Source organism: Dendrobates tinctorius, unplaced genomic scaffold (genome assembly GCF_039654945.1).
Source record: "Dendrobates tinctorius isolate UK_male_01 unplaced genomic scaffold, ASM3965494v1 ptg000254l, whole genome shotgun sequence".
Lineage (NCBI taxonomy): Eukaryota > Metazoa > Chordata > Amphibia > Anura > Dendrobatidae > Dendrobates > Dendrobates tinctorius.
Genome location: NW_027361921.1, coordinates 25,981,532 through 26,003,923, shown reverse-complemented (window position 1 = coordinate 26,003,923; position 22,392 = coordinate 25,981,532). Strand labels below are relative to the sequence as shown.

The following is a 22,392-nucleotide window of genomic DNA, read 5'->3' as shown; positions in this document are numbered from 1 at the left end:
ACTTCATGGCATTGGCAGTCCCACAATACACCGTGCCCAGCCTCTTTTATTTCAGCAGGCAAGCCGTTCCTGCCCTGCAAAAGCATGTGGAGGGAAAAATTAAACATGCGCTACTAAACGCCGTCAGTAGCAAAGTCTACCTGACCACTGATGCGTGGACCAGTAACCATGGACAGGGACAATACCTTTCCCTCACTGCCCATTGGGTCAATGTTGTGGAGCCGGGTACAGATCTTGAGAGTGGCGCTGTATGTGTTCTGCCAACTCCAAGGATGGCAGGAATCCAATCTGTACACATTGACTCTTCCTCATACTCCAGTTCCTCTGAATCAGCGCTGCAAGAGCCTGACACGACCGATATGAGCACAGCCATGGCCAAACGTCAACAGGCCGTACTGAAATTAATTTCTTTGGTTAATCGAAGCCACTCAGAGCAGGAGCTCTGGAATGCCATCAAGCAGGAGAGCGACGTGTGGTTTGTGCCAGCGAATCTCCAGCCAGGCTTGGTAGTGTGTGACAATGGCCGAAATCTGGTGGCAGCTCTGGGCCTAGGCAACCTCACTCACATCCCATGTCTGGCACATGTGCTCAACTTGGTCATGCAGAGCTTTCTGAGGGACTTTCCGGATCTTGATGCACTGCTGCACAAGGTCCGCGTAGAGTGCGCTCACTTGCGGCGTTCCAGCATGGCAAGATCACACATTGCAGCTCTGCAGCGCTGATTCCGCCTTCTGGAACATCGCATCATATGTGACCTACCCACCAGGTGGAATTCAAAGTTACATATGTTGGAGCGGTTGTGAGAGCAGCAGGCATCAGTAATGGAGTACCAGCTGCATCAGGCGCAAACAAGTCGCACTGTGCGCCGGTCACACTTCAGCACCACTGAGTGGGCCTCTATGAAGGACATCTGCCACGTTTTGCGTGCCTTCGATGATTTCACGTGGATGGCGAGTGCAGATGATGCACTAGTCAGCATGACTGTCCCCCTTATCTGCCTGCTTCAAAAAACACTGCAAGCACTAAGGGAGGAGGTTTTTGAAGAGGTGTAGGATGAGGAGTCACAAATGCCATCTGCTTCTGGATAGTCTGCTCAACGTGGTTCCTCACAAAGACCTAGGCAGGGGACACTTTGTGAGGAGTATGAGGAGGAGTCAATGGAGGAGGAACACATCTCTCCAGAGGAGGGAGGTGCACAATGCTCTAGTAGTCAGTATGTACAGCGAGGGTGGGGTGATGCAGAGCAGGCAGAGATGACGCCTCAAGCAGGGGACAGCGTTTCTTGGGCAGTTGGGAGTCTGCAGCACATGGTTGATTTCATGCTGCAGTGCCTGAGAAACGGCCGCCGCATCGCCCACATTCTCACCACGGCTGATTATTGGGTGTTCACCCTCCTAGATCCTCGCTACCGGGACAACTTACAAAGCCTCATAACACCGTTGAACCGGGAGCATAAAATGCGGGAGTACCAAGATACACTGGTACATTCCATCATGCTCTCCATTCCACCCGAGAGCAGTGCTGCTAGTGCTTTACAAAGCAGGTCTGTGCGTCGAGGCAGTGGAGGAAGCTCTGCACAAAGAGGGAGCAGAGGCAGCGCCTCAGCACAAGGCAAGACCAGTATGGCCCAAATGTGGCAAAGTTTTGTGTGCCCGCCACAAATGTCTACACCATCACAGACGGCTCCAGTCAGCAGGAGGCAACATTTCCTTCAGATGGTGACAGACTACATGTCTTGCCCTGTTAGTGTACTCCCAGGCGGCTCTTCCCCCTTCAAGTTTTGGGTCTCTAAGCTGGATACATGGCCAGAGCTTAGCCAGTGTGCATTGGAGGTGCTGGCTTGCCCTGCTGCTAGTGTATTATCAGAACGTGTCTTTAGTGCCGCAGGTGGTGTAAAAACAGACTGTCACACGCGACTATCCTCCAATAACGTTGACCGGCTTACTTTTCTGAAAATGAACAAGGCCTGGATCTCGCCGGAATTTGCCAGTCCTCTTCCAGAATAAATAATTGGTTGGCAACAGTATCCAGGTCTCCTGTTGTGTTCATGTTTCTACCACCTGAACTGTAATCCCTGGGCTCCAACACCGCCAGTTGTTGCTCAGAAGTGCCGTCTGCACAGAGAAAAACACTAGCTCCAGTGTTAGTGGGGTTCAGTAACGTCAGCTGCTCCCCTGCTGTGTGTCCGGCAAAGTCTCCTGCTGCCTCCACATTCAAACTACATCAGATATAAAACTTGCTCCAAGTAGGCCTCAGCTTAAACCCTGATTGAACCTGGGCTCCAACACCGCCAGTTGTTGCTCATAAGTGCCATCTGCACAGAGAAAAACACTAGCTCCTATGTAAGTGGGGTTCAATAGCGCCAGCTGCTCCCCTGCTGTGTGTCCGGCTATATCTCCTGCTCCCTCCACATTCAAACTACATCAGATTATACACTTGCTCCAAGTAGGCCTCAGCCTACTCCATGAATGACCTTGGGCTCCAACACTGCCAGTTGTTGCTCAGAAGTTCCATCTGCACAGAGAAAAACACTAGCTCCTGTGTTAGTGGGGTTCAGTAATGCCAGCTGCTACCCTGCTGTGTGTCCGGCAATATCTCCTGCTCCCTCCACATTCAAACTACATCAGATTTTACACTTGCTCCAAGTAGGCCTCAGCCTACTCCATGATTGACCCTGGGCTCCAACACTGCCAGTTGCTGCTCAGAAGTGCCGTCTGCACAGAGAAAAACACATGCTCCAGTGTTAGTGGGGTTCAGTAACGCTAGCTGCTCCCCTGCTGTGTGTCCGGCAAAGTCTACTGCTGCCTCCACATTCAAACTACATCAGATATAAAACTTGCTCCAATTAGGCCTCAGCCTAAACCCTGATTGACCCTGGGCTCCAACATCACCATTTGCTGCTCAGAAGTGCCGTCTGCACAGAGAAAAACACATGCTCCAGTATTAGTGGGGTTCAGTAACGCCAGCTGCTCCCCTGCTGTGTGTCTGGCAAAGTCTCCTGCTGCCTCCACATTCAAACTACATCAGATATAAAACTTGCTCCAATTAGGCCTCAGCCTAAACCCTGATTGACCCTGGGCTCCAACATCGCCATTTGCTGCTCAGAAGTGCCGTCTGCACAGAGAAAAACACATGCTCCAGTATTAGTGGGGTTCAGTAACGCTAGCTGCTCCCCTGCTGTGTGTCCGGCAATGTCTACTGCTGCCTTCACATTCACACTACTGCTGATTTCAAACTTGCTCCAATTAGGCCTCTGGCTCCACTCTGTCTCTAGTATTTACCCTGGCCTCCAACACCGCCAGTTGCTGCTCAGAAGTGCCGTCTGCACAATCAACACTTGTTCCTGTGTTACTGGGGTTCAGTAACGTCAGCTGATCCTCTGATGTGTGTCCGGCAATGTCTCCTGCTCTGTCCACATTCCCACTACATTATTATTAGTTGTTTTTCTTCATGTAGAATTAACTTACAAGGAAAGAAAGGTTTTTTTTTAATTCCGATATTTCTGTCCCATTGACTTGCATTGGTTTCCGGTATCAGAATCGGCAATATCCGATACTTTTTGGGTATCGGTACGATCCAGTCCGATCCGATATTTCACGATATCGGATGGTATCGCTCAACACTAATTGTAGTGACTCGTCATGATTTGCAAACATACATGTAATAACTGAATGCTTGCAAGAATGAAATGTATTACTACCACATCTATAAAAGCCAGAATTATACAAACATGGTTTTAATACACAGCTCAATTTTTGTCTTGTTTTGGGTCTAAGAAGTAAGGTTTCTCCTTGCGGAGAGTGACATACCAGCTGTGGCTTGTCAAGGTAAGGAGACTTATTCGCCGTGCAATGCTCCTCTGGGAAAATAATATGCAAATTGCCTCTTCAGAAAGAAAGAGGACTTTTACTCTACAGCGCCACCTATTGGTAGTAGCGATCCTACAAGTCACAATCAACCCTTTAACGAGTCTTGTAGTATGACTTAGGATACAAGCCAAATCAGAATCTCAATTTGCAGACACGGTGTTTCGAGCTGTTGGCTCTCGTCAGTGCAAAGTATGAGATCTGATTTGGCAAGGTGAGAGGCTCTGGACTAGGGTCTAAGAAGTAAGGTTTCTCCTTGCGGAGAGTGACATGCCAGCTGTGGCTTGTCAAGGTAAGGAGACTTATTCGCCGTGCAATGCTCCTCTGGGAAAATAATATGCAAATTGCCTCTTCAGAAAGAAAGAGGACTTTTACTCTACAGCGCCACCTATTGGTAGTAGCGATCCTACAAGTCACCATCAACCCTTTAACGAGTCTTGTAGTATGACTTAGGATACAAGCCAAATCAGAATCTCAATTTGCAGACACGGTGTTTCCAGCTGTTGGCTCTCGTCAGTGCAAAGTATGAGATCTGATTTGGCAAGGTGAGAGGCTCTGGACTAGGGTCTAAGAAGTAAGGTTTCTCCTTGCGGAGAGTGACATGCCAGCTGTGGCTTGTCAAGGTAAGGAGACTTATTCGCCGTGCAATGCTCCTCTGGGAAAATAATATGCAAATTGCCTCTTCAGAAAGAAAGAGGACTTTTACTCTACAGCGCCACCTATTGGTAGTAGCGATCCTACAAGTCACAATCAACCCTTTAACGAGTCTTGTAGTATGACTTAGGATACAAGCCAAATCAGAATCTCAATTTGCAGACACGGTGTTTCGAGCTGTTGGCTCTCGTCAGTGCAAAGTATGAGATCTGATTTGGCAAGGTGAGAGGCTCTGGACTAGGGTCTAAGAAGTAAGGTTTCTCCTTGCGGAGAGTGACATGCCAGCTGTGGCTTGTCAAGGTAAGGAGACTTATTCGCCGTGCAATGCTCCTCTGGAAAAATAATATGCAAATTGCCTCTTCAGAAAGAAAGAGGACTTTTACTCTACAGCGCCACCTATTGGTAGTAGCGATCCTACAAGTCACAATCAACCCTTTAACGAGTCTTGTAGTATGACTTAGGATACAAGCCAAATCAGAATCTCAATTTGCAGACACGGTGTTTCGAGCTGTTGGCTCTCGTCAGTGCAAAGTATGAGATCTGATGAAGTCATACTACAAGACTCGTTAAAGGGTTGATTGTGACTTGTAGGATCGCTACTACCAATAGGTGGTGCTGTAGAGTAAAAGTCCTCTTTCTTTCTGAAGAGGTAATTTGCATATTATTTTCCCAGAGGAGCATTGCACGGCGAATAAGTCTCCTTACCTTGACAAGCCACAGCTGGCATGTCACTCTCCGCAAGGAGAAACCTTACTTCTTAGACCCTAGTCCAGAGCCTCTCACCTTGCCAAATCAGATCTCATACTTTGCACTGACGAGAGCCAACAGCTCGAAACACCGTGTCTGCAAATTGAGATTCTGATTTGGCTTGTATCCTAAGTCATACTACAAGACTCGTTAAAGGGTTGATTGTGACTTGTAGGATCGCTACTACCAATAGGTGGCGCTGTAGAGTAAAAGTCCTCTTTCTTTCTGAAGAGGCAATTTGCATATTATTTTCCCAGAGGAGCATTGCACGGCGAATAAGTCTCCTTACCTTGACAAGCCACAGCTGGCATGTCACTCTCCGCAAGGAGAAACCTTACTTCTTAGACCCTAGTCCAGAGCCTCTCACCTTGCCAAATCAGATCTCATACTTTTCACTGACGAGAGCCAACAGCTCGAAACACCGTGTCTGCAAATTGAGATTCTGATTTGGCTTGTATCCTAAGTCATACTACAAGACTCGTTAAAGGGTTGATTGTGACTTGTAGGATCGCTACTACCAATAGGTGGCGCTGTAGAGTAAAAGTCCTCTTTCTTTCTGAAGAGGCAATTTGCATATTATTTTCCCAGAGGAGCATTGCACGGCGAATAAGTCTCCTTACCTTGACAAGCCACAGCTGGCATGTCACTCTCCGCAAGGAGAAACCTTACTTCTTAGACCCTAGTCCAGAGCCTCTCACCTTGCCAAATCAGATCTCATACTTTGCACTGACGAGAGCCAACAGCTCGAAACACCGTGTCTGCAAATTGAGATTCTGATTTGGCTTGTATCCTAAGTCATACTACAAGACTCGTTAAAGGGTTGGTTGTGACTTGTAGGATCGCTACTACCAATAGGTGGCGCTGTAGAGTAAAAGTCCTCTTTCTTTCTGAAGAGGCAATTTGCATATTATTTTCCCAGAGGAGCATTGCACGGGGAATAAGTCTCCTTACCTTGACAAGCCACAGCTGGCATGTCACTCTCCGCAAGGAGAAACCTTACTTCTTAGACCCTAGTCCAGAGCCTCTCACCTTGCCAAATCAGATCTCATACTTTGCACTGACGAGAGCCAACAGCTCGAAACACCGTGTCTGCAAATTGAGATTCTGATTTGGCTTGTATCCTAAGTCATACTACAAGACTCGTTAAAGGGTTGATTGTGACTTGTAGGATTGCTACTACCAATAGGTGGCGCTGTAGAGTAAAAGTCCTCTTTCTTTCTGAAGAGGCAATTTGCATATTATTTTCCCAGAGGAGCATTGCACGGCGAATAAGTCTCCTTACCTTGACAAGCCACAGCTGGCATGTCACTCTCCGCAAGGAGAAAACTTACTTCTTAGACCCTAGTCCAGAGCCTCTCACCTTGCCAAATCAGATCTCATACTTTGCACTGACGAGAGCCAACAGCTCGAAACACCGCGAACACCGTTAAAGGGTTGATTGTGACTTGTAGGATCGCTACTACCAATAGGTGGCGCTGTAGAGTAAAAGTCCTCTTTCTTTCTAAAGAGGCAATTTGCATGTCTTGTTTTGGAATTTTTGACCAACACAAACTTTTTAAAATTTAGTCTGCACAAGGAGCATTGTGTAAGGAGTTTTTCACTTTGAGCAGATCTAAGTTTTGTAAAAAAATTCTATATTTAACTGTCTTAAAGACATAACTGATGACCAAATATTGTACAAATGTTTGCCGCATTTGAAGGCCGATAGTTGAAGACCACTTTATGTGTGAAAAATAAGGATGAATGAACTCATGGAGATCAACATCCAACATTGAGGAGACACCATCACATGTTTCTCAACGCAGTGATTCTAGAGCAATGCCACCATCCCTTATGGGAAATATGCAAAAACATGCAAGACACAAGCCGCGGAGACACCATCACATGTTTCTCAACACAAGCAATGACTAGCCAGGCCTTTCCCCGGGAAGGAACAACCACGGGAAGGGCAGTCTCCAATGAAGGAAACCACATATGCCAAAACATGGTATCCATCCACAGACAGCTGTTTCGGGGTATTGCTCCTCATCAGTGTGGAGTAGGAAAAGACCACTTTATGACACACTGGGAATGAAAAAAGTTAGAAGACTTTGAAAATCGATGTACATTGAGCTTCTTTGTTTTTAAATTTAAAATCATGTCTAAACTGATATACTGTTTGGTTATTTGGCATTGACATGTTAAATTGATAACAATGCTAAGAAAAATGCATTTTTTATCCAATCCATATCCAATTTGGAGTTATGATTCTGTTTTTTTCTTATTGTTTCTTGCTTATAGATTTATGAATGGATGGATCAAATCAAATAAACACATAAAGACCTAGTCACATTACATTATTTGGGGTCAACCTATGAGACAAGACCCATTTACTATTTTAAAGTAAGTTATCCTCAATGCTGAACAGTGTTTTCTGGGTAAATTAATTTCTTCAATTAAAGGGAATCTGTCAGTAGGATCAAATCTCTTAAGCCATAGTCTATATGGGCACGTAGGTCATAGGAAACTGAAGAACAGGATACCTTGATATCTGCAGTACAGCATAACTGTCAGCACTGCAAATCTGTTTGCAATGAGACAAGTTTCAGCTCTGCAGTACCTTGTTGGTTATAATGTGGTATAGCTTTGTAGCAGAGCTGCCAGCACTATGAGAGGACAACTGCTGCTGCAAAAGTGTGTAATGAGACATACTGTAGTTCACTTCTGTTGTTCTGTACTGGTTCTGATGTCATTGCAGAGCTGCATGTGATTATGAGATCAACGCATCAGTCATTACATGTTGCATTACACTTGTTTTTCCCCTTTTGATTTAGGCTATGTGCACATGTAACGGAATTCCCGCAGAAGTTACAGCGGGAATTCCTGAATTCCATTCCACGGGAAAACCACATTTTAAATTCCCGCGATTTTCCAGTGGAAAAACTAGCGATTTGCAAGCGTAATTAGCGTTTTCCAAGCGATCTGTAGCATCGCTTGGAGAACTGATTTGCAGGCTGGTCACACTCGTCAAACATAGTGCTTGACGAGTGTGACCAACTTTTTACTATTGAGGCTGCCTATGCAGCATCAATAGTAGAAAGATCTAATGTTAAAAATAATAAAAAAAAATAAAAAATGGTGTTTTTCTCACCTTCCGATGTCCCGCGCAGCATTTCCGATCATCGCAATGCTGCTGGCAGGACCCGTTCCCAGTGATGCATTGCGGCAATGACCTTTGATGACGTGGTCTCGCGAGACCTCTACGGTATCGCGAGACCGCAACGTCATCAATGGTCATTGCCGCAATGCATCACTGGGAACTGGACCTGCTGGCAGCATCGCTGAAGCCTGGTGACGCTGCGCGGAACATCGGAAGGTGAGAATATGATGATTTTTTTATTTTAATTCTATTTGTTACAGGGATATGGTACCCAGAACCCGGAGAACAGTCTCCTCTTCTCTGGACCGTGGGTACCATCCGCAAATGTTCTGCTTACTTTCCGCATGGTGGGCACAGCCACATGCGGAAAGTAAGCAGAACAATGCAATTCTATGGGTGCAGAATAGCCGCAATTCCGCAAAATTAATGAGCATGCTGCGTATTTTTCGCGATGCGATTCCGCCAGGGGAAAATCTGCAGCATTAGCACAGCGTTGCGGAATCCCATAGGATTGCATGGGATGCTGTTTTTTTGCATTTTCGTGGCAAAAATGCTCGTTAAAACCCGCCGAGAAAACGCGAAAAAAACACAACGTGTGAACGCAGCCTTAAAGTTGGTTCTGCAGGCAGATTCTCAGGAAGCAGTGTAATGAGGTGTGGGGCATATATCAGCCCTTTACAAACAGATATATCAATATTATCAGGAAGGTGATATTTGCCCCTCATTATACTGATTGTTATGGTGGGGAAAATTAAACCAACTCCCAACGACCTCCTCATTATTCTTGGAGTAATGCTCATTGCCTTACTCATCTCCTTTCAAAATCGCACCTCATGACTTGTGCACTTGACTCCATCCCATCCCACATCCTCCCTCACCTCACCACCACACTTATTCCATCCCTAACCCATCTCTTCAACCTATCACTAATTTTTGGTACCTTCCCTTCTGCTTTCAAACATGCTACAATCACGCCCATCCTCAAGAAGCCATCGCTCGACCCGACCGCAATGTCAGGCTATTGCCCCATATTCCTGCTCCCATTTGCTTACAAGCTCCTTGAGCAGCATTTCCAGGCTGAAATTTACCCCCACCTCTCATCTAGCTTACTTTTTCACAACCTACAATATGGTTTCCGTTACCATCATTCCACTGAAATTGCCGCTTACCAAAATGACTAACTACCTACTTACAGCCAAAGCTACCGGACAATATATTCCTCCTTCTAGACCTGCACTCTGCTTTTGGCACAGTTGACCACTGCCTCCTACTACAGATCCTTTCTTACTTTGGCATCAAAGACCTTGCCCTATCTTGGATCTCCTCATACCTTTCCAACCGCACAATCAGCATCTCCCACTCCCACACTACCTCCTCATCCCTTCCTCCCTCTGTTGGAGTCCCTCAAGGCTCTGTCCTAGGAACCCTATTCTTTTCCTTCTATAACCTTGGCCTTGGACAACTCATAAATTCCCATGGCTTACAGTACTACCTATATGCTAATGATATTCAGATCTCCCTCTCTGGCCCAGGAGTCACCTCTCTGCTGTCCAGTATCCCAGAGTGTCTATCAGACATATTCTCTTTCTTCTCCTTTCACTTCCTAAAACTCAATTTGGACAATTTAGAATTCATCATCTTTCCTCCATCTCACGTATCTTCCCTACCTGATCTATCCATCACAATAAATGACATCACGCTTTCCCTTGTACCAGAAATGCACTGCCTCGGAGTAACCCTTGACTCTGCCCTGTCCTTCAAATCACACATCTAAGCTCTTTCCACCTCCTGTCACCTCCAGCTCCAAAATATTTCCAGAATCCATCATTTCTTCAACCCTCAATTTACTAAAATGCTTGTGCATCCCCTCATCATCTCTCACCTCAACTACTCCAACATCCTCTTCTGTAGCCTCCTTGCTAACACTCTCACACCTCTCCAGTCCGTCCTTTACTTTGCTCTCCAACTAACTCATATCTCTCATCGCTACTCCTCCACTTTTCCCCTCTGCAAATCTCTTCACCGGCTTCAGATTGCCCAGTGTATCGAGTTCAAACTACTAATACTAACCTACAAAGCCATCCTCATCCTGTCTCCTCTGTATATCTCAGAACTAATCTTCTGATATCTTCCCTCATGCAAACTCCAGTCCTCCCAAGACCTCTTTCTCTCCTTCATTCGTATTCATTCGTCACCCAATTACCTCAAAGACTTCTCCTGAATATCTCCAATCCTCTGGAATTCTGTGCCCCAACTTGACACTTGGGGTACCACAGGGCTCTGTCCTGGGCCCTGTATTGTTCAATATCTTTATCAACTATTTAGATGAAGGAATTGAGGGTAAACTGATTAAATTTGCTGATGACACAAAGTTAGGAGGGACAGCTAATACTAGAGAAGAGAGAGAGGATTCAAAAAGATATTAATAAACTAGAGCAGTGGGCAGCAACTAACAGAATGGTTTTTTAACAGGGGAAAATGCAAAGTACTACATCTGGGCAATAAAAATGAAAAAAGCATATAGAGAATGGGAGGAATAGGGCTAAGCAACAGCACATGTGAAAAAGACTTGGGTATACTAATAGATCACAGACTGAATATGAGTCAACAGAGTGATGCAGCAGCAAAAAAGGCAAATGCAATTCTGGTATGTATTAACAGAAGCATTAAGTCTAGATCAGACTAGCAGGGGGTTGGACCAGATGGCCCAGGAGGTCCCTTCCAACTCTACGATTCTATGATTCTATAATTCCACCACATTTGTATCCTTTAGATGGAACTTGAAAACCCACATCTTCAAGAAAGCTTACAATTGGCCATTACCCCACTGCCTCCCCTGCACTATTAGAGCTGCCACATCACCAACAAAGGAGCTGCTGCAACCTCCCAACCTACTGTCTCCTTACCCACCATCCTGTAGAACGTACATTTGCAAGGACAAGGTTCTCTTTCCTCTGTGTCAGTTTGTCATTGTTAGTTTGTTTACTGTAAGTAGTATCTGTATTTTGTATGTAACCCCTTCGCATATACAGAACCATGGAATCAATGGTGCTATATAAGTAACATAAAAAAATTCAAAAAAATCACACACCATACAGATGCGGACTCTCCAAAACCTGTCTGATGAACAAATGCACATATAGCAGGATGCAGCAGGCCTCCACTAATAAAAGCAAGGGGTAGCACAGCTGCAAGCTACTGATAAAAACAGCCATCCCAAACCTACCAGATTATGGAGGGGTTGGCTGCCTAGTAGAAAACAATGGACACTAATAAGGCTTGCATAGGACACTGTTCACACAGATATGTGAGATGCAATGTGTCTGGTTCACAGCCTATTAGTGACACCTATAGTTTTATAAGGCGGGCTGTACAGCACTATAATATGCACCATACAGTGACAGACGCCCTATTAAGCCAAGCCAACAGAAAGAGGCCTAGCTGCATCCTGCAAAGTGATATGATACAAAGTGCAAAAAATTAATGCATTTGATAAATACATTAAATGAGGTATTGGTTAATATTTTGGACAAAATAGATAAGCTCGCAACCCACGTCATGAATCGTCATACTTGCGAGTCCTAACACTAATATCAAAAACTGCTAACATAAAAAAATAAAAATCACATACCATACAGATGTGACCTTTCCAAAACCCTGTCTAGGACTCTTTCTGTTGGCTTGGATTAATAGGGCGTCTGTCACTGTGTGGTGCATATTAAATTGCTGCACAGTCCACCTAATAAAACTATGGGCATCACTAATAGGCTATGAACCAGACACATTGTATCTCACATATTTGTGTAAACGGAATCCTATGCAAGCCTTATTAGTGTGGATTGCTTTCTACTAGGCAGCAAACCCCTCCATAATCTGGTAGGTGCGGGGTGGTTGTTTTTATCAGTAGCTTGCACCTGTGCTACCCCTTGCTTTAAATAGAGGAGGCCTGCTGCACCATGCTAGTAGTACATTTGTTCATCAGACAGGGTTTTGGAAAGGTCGCATCTGTATGGTATGTGCTATATAAGTAAATAATAATTAGAGATGGGTGGACTCCTGGATATTCGTGTCCTGCATGAAGTTTGTGTTTGGCTCCCAGAACAGCACCCAAACCCCATTCACTTGAATGGGGGCCCAAACATCCAGTGTTTGCCACACTCATGTGCATGACAGCGCGGCAAACATTGCTTCTGAACCGCAGTAAAATCATTACAGCCGGTTAGACAGCCGCGGTTCCCATGCTGTCAAATGACAGCGTGAGCCTGCAGCTGTGATCGGAGGTATAAAGTTTACCTCCGGTCACTGGTGTGGACCAATGGGACTACTTCTCTCTCTTCAGCTTGAGCCTGCTGTTGCTAACAGTGCAAGAGTATTCATCAGACGGTAGCAGCGCTCTAAATACATTATTTAAAACAAAACTGTGAGTGTTCCCCTGTATTTTTGATAACCAGCCACACAAAACTGACAGCTGGGAGGTGCAACCCTCAGCTATCAATGTTAGCAAGGTTAATTATAAAGAATAGCTGGGTCCACATGCTGTTTTTTTAATTATTTAAGTAAATCCACCCACCCAGCTGTTAGTTTTGCCTGGCTGGTTATCAAAAATACAGCGGAACCCAAGCCATATATTTTTTTAAATTATTTATTTAGCGCGCAGGTGCCGGCTGATGAATACACCCTGCTTTTCCTGTTATACCACATTGATGGAAAAATGAAAAAGTTATGGCTCTTGAAAGAAAAGGAGTTAAACAAAAGGCACACAAACAGAAAAGCGCCATGTCGGGAAGATGTTATCCTGCTGGTAACAGTTTTCTCCATTCTCATACATGGATGCCAGGCAGTGGTGCATAAAGGTTCTAAAATCGTTTTCTTTGTTTACCGTATATTTTATTTCATACTAAGCAGTAAATGTTTATATATTAAAGGAAGTATTAAACGTGCATTTTTGTTGTAAATATTTAAAATAAATAACTTCTTAAATGATATTTTATGATTTCTTAGATTGGGTTGCCTTCTGATGTAAAAAAGAAAATCATATGGATGGATTGTGGAATTCATGCACGTGAATGGATCTCAGTGGCATTTTGTCAGTGGTTCATTAAAGAAGTATGTCATTTTGATGGTTTTATTTTGATTCTGCTGTCATTAACTTTTAATTTAATTTAATGTCCATTCATATAACAATGAATATTAACAGTCCCACCCTACATATAAATGTGTAAATAATATAAAAAAAGTATCTAAAGAAACGTATTAAAATTTATATACAACAAAAATTTCATCACATAATTTAAGTTTAAAGGGAATCTGTCCCCCCAGGACGTATGTAATCTATTAATATGGGCATGCAGGTTAAAGAATGATTAAAATACACATATTGTAAAGAGAAAGCCAGCTCACCTAGTACTTGAAGTCCAGCTTGCATGGAACCAGGTGGATCCACACCAGATAATGTGCTCAAGGAAAAAAAATGTCTAGTAAAATAGTTCTTTCTTTATATTAAGTCCATTAAAAATTTACAAAAATTACAAAGGTAGCTACACAATCAAAAGGATTTACTAAAATACTAAAAAAAAGTGCCAATGAAAACAGTTGGAACAAGTCACATGGCACAATTACATCAATGAATATTTTCCTTAACCCCTTTACCCCCAAGGGTGGTTTGCATATTAATGACTGGGCCAATTTTTACAATTCTGACCACTGTCCCTTTATGAGGTAATAACTCTTGAACGCTTCCATGGATCCTGGTGATTCCGCGAATGTTTTCTCGTGACATATTGTACTTCATGATAGTCATAAAATTTCTTTGATATGACTTGCGTTTATTTGTGAAAAAAATGGAAATTTGGCAAAAATCTTTGAAAATTTCACAATTTTCCAACTTTGAATTTTCATGCCCTTAAAACAGAGAAATATGTCCCACAAAATACTTAATACGTAACATTTCCCACATGTTTACTTTACATCAGCACAATTTTGGAACCAATATTTTTTTGTTACAAAGTTATAAGGGTTAACATTGACCAGCGATTTCTTATTGTAAAAAAATGCTTATTCTTGTAAAATACCCAGGACTTGTTACCAGATAAAAATGTAGTGGTTTATTTGGATTCTTCCATCAAAGAAAAGATTATTACAGAAAAACATAAAAATAGCTTCATGATTATAAAGAGATTGTCCATTTGTTCATAGCAAACTTATATCCTTCTTTCTCTGGGATCCCACATGGCAAATGGCGTCTGTCTCTGTTCGGGTTCTCAAATAGCCATCATGTTACATACCAGCTGTCCGTAATGTCATGGCCCAGCACAGATGACTCCTCCAATGTGTTTCATGGTGATAGTGAAGGAGAGAGAGAGCGAGCGACCCCTAGAGTAAGCCCCCACCTTATATATCCGTCTGTTAGAGCACGTGGTCTATATATATGGAGTTGACCTTTTACCATGAGTTAATCTTACATGTGTAGTGGAGTTGACGTTTAACATGAGCTAAACATGCTAAAATAACACATGCAGTGTCAGCGGAAGGCACTGTTCAGTACAGAACTGAGTGTAATAAGAATACAATTCCATAACTAATATAAATCCATATCTAATAATATTTAACTATTCCCCCTTTTTGAGGGAGACAGACATTAATTGGAACCCTCAAAATATAATGAGATCTTCTTTCTTCTTCTTTGAAAAAATAATTTAATATCAATAATAATATCAGATTATTGTTATACGTACTCAATGACATAATTGATGTGAATTCATGTTATGGTAAGCCATGAACAATATTTATATAAAATATGTATAATTATACTTCCCTAAATCTAAATTGAAGCATCTCAGGTCCAGTCATCATCATCTGATGTCATCTGGTCTTCATTTTGATGTCTTCTTCTTGTTTTTTTTTAAAAACACAGTTTTTCTCTATTAGAATTCCTTTGAGATAGCATATAGATGTTGTAGGAATTGTGTCATGTGTCAAATCAAAGTCCGTAAAGTTGATAAGAAAACAAAGTCTATAGATGAAATGTAACTTTAATATCTGTGCAGTGTCACCTTTAAAAACCTGGACTTACATTGGCTCGCCTTGGATATTCTGGAATCCTCTATCGGCACTTGTCTTTGAACAGGTGTGACGTCTTTGGTCAGCAAGCAAGGGTTAAAATGACTCTTCCTTGCTAAACATAGCACCATAAACAGTCCTCAGTCCTAATGCACAGGACACATGTCAGGGTTGTAGCTTCCTGACAATTACCTTATCGTTCACCAGCTTTTCATTGAAGCTTTACAGGTGATTGGAAACCACTGGAGCTTGATAAGAATATGATAACACAGTTCATCTCAGTATCATAGGATCATCGTCCTCTGGTTGTCAGGTTAGACACTTTAATTATGACTGTCAGTAGTGGGTACTGCATTTGTAAGTAACACAGTTTTACTCAGAAATCATAGCCTTGTTACCTTCTGGGACTTCTGGATAGCGGCATTCTTCTTCTTGCAACTGATAAGAATCAATTGAATTTAGAAATATGAAAAGTCTTTATTAACGTAATTTCAGTATCTTGCTTGAAGTCTTCATTCCCTATTCTATACCAAATCTGGTAATTTTCCTAACCTATAATATCACAGCGTACCATAGCAGTCAGTAATATCCATATAATTATTATCAGAATTTGTACCATATATGGATTTCAAAAACAATAATAAGTGATAATACATTATTATCCATACTCTTCATGTGATAGAACATTTTTTGTGCCATAGATGTAATTACCTTTTTCAACCCATAGGTGTCAGTGTGTTTTATGTAACAAGTGTTTTCATCTTTATTAATAAAGAATATATTTATTATACTAATAATATGTAGGAATGTAAAGCCATGAACCAAAATGAGAATATATGAGTGAGCGAATGAATGAATGGATGAACGAAAGAATTGTTGCATATAACTCAGAATTGAAACATTTTCCTTTGTAATGGAACCATATCCTTGCTATATTTAATGAAGCAATATTATATACTAGACATTACTCTATTAAATATTGATGGTTTTATTCTTGATTGACAGAAAAAATAAAAATTTAAGAATTAAAAATAATGAAAAATAAAAATAAGAATAAAATAAGAAATAAAAATAAGGCCTTTATGTTGATACCAAATGCAGAGTAGTTATGTCCTCAGTAACATATACCCTTAATATTTCCATGATCTGGATTATTTCATAATTGTCATAAACTTGTGTTACCAAAATATTCAAATTATGCAACTTTGCATATAATACTCTTCTCAGTGTAAAGAAATGACTCTTTATAATACTCAATGTTATAATATCTTTATAATACTCAATGTTATACTTATTACTCATTACTTATTATTATACTTGTTACCCAATACTTATACCATTGTGCCTTATATATTTATTTCTTCTTTATTAAAATTTGTGAGGAAGAGGTGTTAATCAAATGTGATGATGTAGTCAGGATCAAAAACACATTTCCCCCTTAATACCAAAAAATATTGTTTCATGAAATAATTCATTTATCAAAACCAAAATTAAAAATAATTAATTTATAAATTGTGTGAATATTATTCTTGCATTATACCATTTATTTGTCTGAAGATGTGTAACCATTAAAATTAATTTGTATATCATAAAATTATCCTTTTGAAAAATTAATTTAAATGTATATTTTCTTCATAAACCATTTTGATGTGTGATTGCACTTATCCACAATTAACTAAATCAAGAAATAATTACTAAAGATATATAGAAATATATGTTGTGTAGATAATTTTTCATTAGATATCTTAATATTCTAATAATTTAGCTTATCTGCATATTTCTTCTAAAAATAATGGTTTTTGGCTTTTTGTTTTTTTTTCTTGCATTCAGAATCCCAAGGTGTCTCATACATCAAACGTATCTCATTACTCCTAAGGCCTGGATAACACTTCTGTTTTTTTTAAATCCGTCCAAATCCGTCGTTTTCCGTTAAAAAATGGATCCGCCATGTTTTTGGCGGATCCGTTTTTTTTCCCATAGACTTTCATTAGCGGCTACCGCGGATTCGTCAGAAAAACGTTAGCATCCGTTAGCATCCGTTAGCGGCAAAAAACGGAAACGGATCCGTTTGGCGGACACAAAAAACGGATGTGTGAAACAGGGCTAAGCAGCTTCTCATACACGCATCTGTCAATCAGACTATGTCACATATAAGTTCACACCACAGATTCCACATACGAAGGTGTGTTGAATACATGCATTTTAACCCAAATTATCCTAATTATCAATGCGCATTGTAAACTATTAAATTTAGTATCTTAATATTTCTTTGAATATACTCCAAATACACATAATATAAATATATATATTGAATTATACACTTGAAACTATAGGCCTGGGAAAAAAAATTCCTTTGATTTGCAAAAGCTGAGACCCCTTAAAAATTCTTTTCACTAAAGAACAGGGACATGGTATACTTATTATTATAACAAGGTTCAGATTTCACCTGCTGTGGTTTGTCATGTCAAGCCATGCAATAAAGGCATACACACAGAACACATTTAAGATGCAGTTAGTTATTTTCTTTTAAGTGTTAAATATATAAAACTATAGAACTACAGAATTATACTCTATAAAATAATTACATATAACTGACTAATACTTTGTATAACACTTTTACACAGCATATAATTACTTTTTTATCCAATTCCTAAACCCAGTCTTATTTCTTTGTAGCTGATGGATTGTCAGAAGATCAGAACTTTGAATTTTTCTTGACTCAATCTGTGAAGTTTTTCCGGTGATCTGCATAATTTCATACGGTTTATAACAAATATGTGATTTTCTTCGTTCTTCTTAGATTTGATTTCGGGGATACTTTGATACAGGCTTCTGATAAGATTTTACTATGCCTGTCTTTACAAAATTAGCACGATTTATTTCCCTTTCACGATTCTCGTGTTTTCTGGCAAAATCAAGGGATTGCGCACATTCAAATAAAGAATCTTTTTGTGACGCAATAACACGAGATGCAGGATTTAAAAAACAAAATTTGCTTACAAAAGTCTTTATGAGGGACTGTGTTTTGACATTGTCCATGACCGTTCTATACAAGCGGTGAAATATAGACATGAATGTGTAGGTACATTCCTTCCGACCAATCCTTAATTTTTGAAGAATATCAATATCTGGATGACTTTCATTTGATGCACAAAAAAATCAGAATTTTTAATCTGTCTTTATCATTTAAGTTCTTATGTGTTTCACCAGATATCTTTAAACATAATCTCCTAGCAAAGTCTGCAGGAATCCACATTTTAAACAACTGATTCTTTTCCTCGTTAGTTAAATCAAATTTGTCAACACAGCTTTCAAAAACCTCAGAGTTTCTACAAATGTGGATTTTGTTATCATATGCAGGAATGATTTTGCATATTTTTAACAAATTTTTCCTTACTTTACTTCGGAGTTGGGCCTATGAGTGATCTATTCTTAGGGGTACATCTTTCCTTTGTACGGCATCTACGTCAGTTCTGAAGTCTCCTCCTACTTCTCCATCTTGTTCCACGTCTGCAAGGTCACCTTGAATGGCTGCTACAGACACTTGATTTCATTCTTGATCAATCTTTAATTTTGCTCTTTCTCTATTGAAAAGCTTAGAATCTAACTTCAAATTTTCCACTTCACATTCAGCATATAAGCTGAGCCATAAAACGTCTAAATTAGATTCTTCTACAGACTTAAATTTCAGTTTACTCTGCTTAGAAAAAGAAGTAATGACATCCATTTTTCTTACCTTGAAATATCTCAGCTTGTAGTTCCTTTGATGGACAACGCTGGGCTCTTGTCTTCAGCACATCTGGCACTTGTAGTACTTCTCAATCCATCTGGCAATTCTTAGTCCTCACTTCTAGGTTCTGTCTGATTCTTGTGACTTGTACATAATAGTGGAGTTCCTGATAACTTGCACATATGACATTAGCAAAGTTCATTCCCCTTTTGGGCAAGTTGAGGGAAATCCGCAAAAAGTACAAAAATTCAGATCTGGCTGGCTCTCCAATGTAAAAAACGCGTATTCTTGTAAAATACCCAGGACTTGTTACCAGATAAAAATGTAGTGGTTTATTTGGATTCTTCCATCAAAGAAAAGATTATTACAGAAAAACATAAAAATAGGTGCATGATTATAAAGAGATTGTCCATTTGTTCATAGCAAACTTATATCCTTCTTTCTCTGGGATCCCACATGGCAAATGGCGTCTGTCTCTGTTCGGCTTCTCATGTAGCCATCATGTTACATACCAGCTGTCCGTAATGTCATGGCCCAGCACAGATGACTCCTCCAATGTGTTTCATGGTGATAGGGAAGGAGAGAGCGAGCGATCGACCCCTAGAGTAAACCTCCACCTTATATATCCGTCTGTTAGAGCACGTGGTCTATATATATGGAGTTGACCTTTTACCATGAGTTAATCTTACATGTGTAGTGGAGTTGACATTTAACATGAGCTAAACATGCTAAAATAGCACATGCAGGGTCATCGGAAGGCACTGTTCAGTACAGACCTGAGTGTAATAAGAATACAACTCCATAACTAATATAAATCCATAACTAATAATATTTAACACTTATTTTTAGAACACCATTTTTTTTTAGGGACCACATCACATTTGAAGTCACTTTGAGGTCTATATGAAAGAAAATACCCAAAAGTAACACTATTCTAAAAACTGCACCCCTGAAGGTGCTCATAACCACATTCAAGAAGTTTATTAACCCTTCAGATGCTTTACAGGAATTTTTGGAATGTTTTAAAAAATGAAGATTTAACTTTTTTCACAAAAAATTTAATTGAGATCCAATTTGTTTTATTTTACCAAGGATAACAGGAGAAATTGGACCTCAAAATTTGTTGTACCAGTTGTCCTGAGTACGCTGATGCCCCATATCTGCAGGTAAACCACTGTTTGGGTGCATAGCAGAGCTTGGAAGGGAAGGAGCAACATGACACCATGTCACATTTGGAGAGCCTCTGATGTGCCTAAACAGTAGAAACCCCCTACAAGTGACACTAATTTGGAAAGTAGGCCCCCTAAGGAACTTATCTAGATGTGTCGTGAACCCCAAAACCTTCACAGAAGGTTATAATGTAGAGCCATAAAAATAAATAATCTTATTTTTTCCACAAAAATGATCTTTTCATTCCCAATTTTTTATTTTCCCAAGGGTAACAGGAGAAATTGAACCCCAAAAGTTGTTGTGCAATTTGTCCTGTCTATGCTGATGCCCCATATGTGGGGGTAAACCACTGTTTGGGTGCATGGCAGAGCTTGGAAGGGAAGGAGCACCATTTGACTTTTTCAACACAGAATTGGCTGGAATTGAGATCAGATGCATTTCACATTTGGAGAGCCCCTGATGAGCCTAAACAGTGGAAACTCCCGAATTCTAACTCCAACCCTAACCCCAACACACCCCTAACCCTCATCCCAACAGTAACCATAATCCTAACCACAAATCTAACCCTAACACACCCCTAACCCTAATCCCAACTCTAACCCTATTCCAAACCCTAACCCTAACTTTAGCCCCAACCCTAACCTTAACTTTAGCCCCACCCTAGCCCTAACTTTAGCCCCAACCCCAACCCTAGTGGGAAAATGGAAATACATTTTTTTATTATATTATTTTTACCTATCTAAGGCAGTGATAAAGGGGGGCTTGATTTACTATTTATAGCGGGGTTTTGTAGCAGGTTTTTATCTTTGGAAGCTTTCACACTCTAAAAGATGTTTTTTATTGCAAAAAAATAGTTTTTCCATCATCACATTTTGAGAACTAGAATTTTTCCATATTTTGGCCCACAGAATCATGTGTGGTCTTGTTTTTTGCGGGACGAGTTGATGTTTTTATAGGTACTATTTTCGGATACATGACATTTTTTGATCGCTTTTTATTCTGATTTTTGGGAGGCAGAATAAACAAAAACAGCAATTCATGAATTTCTTTTGCAAGGGCATTTATACCGTTCCACTTATGGTAAAATTGATAGGGCAGTTTTATTCTTCGCATCAGTACGATGACAGCGATACCTTAATTATACGTTTTTATGTTTTGGCACTTTTATACAATAAAAACTATTTTATAGAAAAAATAATTATTTTAGCATTGTTTTATTCTGAGAGCTATTGCTATTATATTTTTCCGGTAAAGGAGGTATATAGCGGCTTTTTATTTGTGGGACAAGATGGTGTTTTCAGTTGTATCACATTTATTTATATGTCTTTTTGATCACGTGTTATTCCACTTTTTGTTAGGCGATATGATAAAGCATTGTTTTTTTGCCTTGTTTTTTCTTTTTTAATTGTGTTCACTAAATGGTTAACTAGTGGGACAGTTTTATAGGTCAGGTCGTTACGACAACACTAAATATGTGTACTTTTATTGTTTAGATTTTTTTATTCAAATATTGATTTAATGTTAATACACAATCTATATTTATTCTATTTTTTTATATTTTTACAATTATTTACAAAATTTTCTTTATTTCGGTCTTACTTTTATGCTGTGTCCCACTATGGGACACTCATTTTGTGCAGGCTGATAGCTTATATGGCATGCAGATCTGCATGCCATATAAGCTGTCAGCACTGCTTGCAATTTCTCACTACCTTCAGAGACTTCCTGACATGCACTGCGCATAACAGGAAGTCTCTGAGCTCTGGTAACTCGGATGTCGTCATGACGACATCTGGTTTCTATGGGAGCGGTCGGGACCCCGAGTCACGCTGTGGGGTCTCCGATCCAAAGGCAGAGGGGTTGTCACAGCTGCCTGCTCCCAGAAAGCTGCGATCATGTTTGATCGCAGTGTGCTGGAGGTTAAAGTGCCGGGATCGGTCTGTAACCACTCCTGGCACTTAGTGCCGGGTGTCAGCTGTGAGAATCAGCTGACAACCGGCTGCAAGCAGTCTTGCTCCCCCGAGAGC

At 40.7% G+C, this 22,392-nt stretch overlaps 1 pseudogene; it reads left to right on the top strand.

Moving 5' to 3' along the window:
* Positions 1-22,392, top strand: part of LOC141067759 (carboxypeptidase O-like) — a 1,273,696-nt pseudogene that overhangs the window by 287,565 nt on the left and 963,739 nt on the right.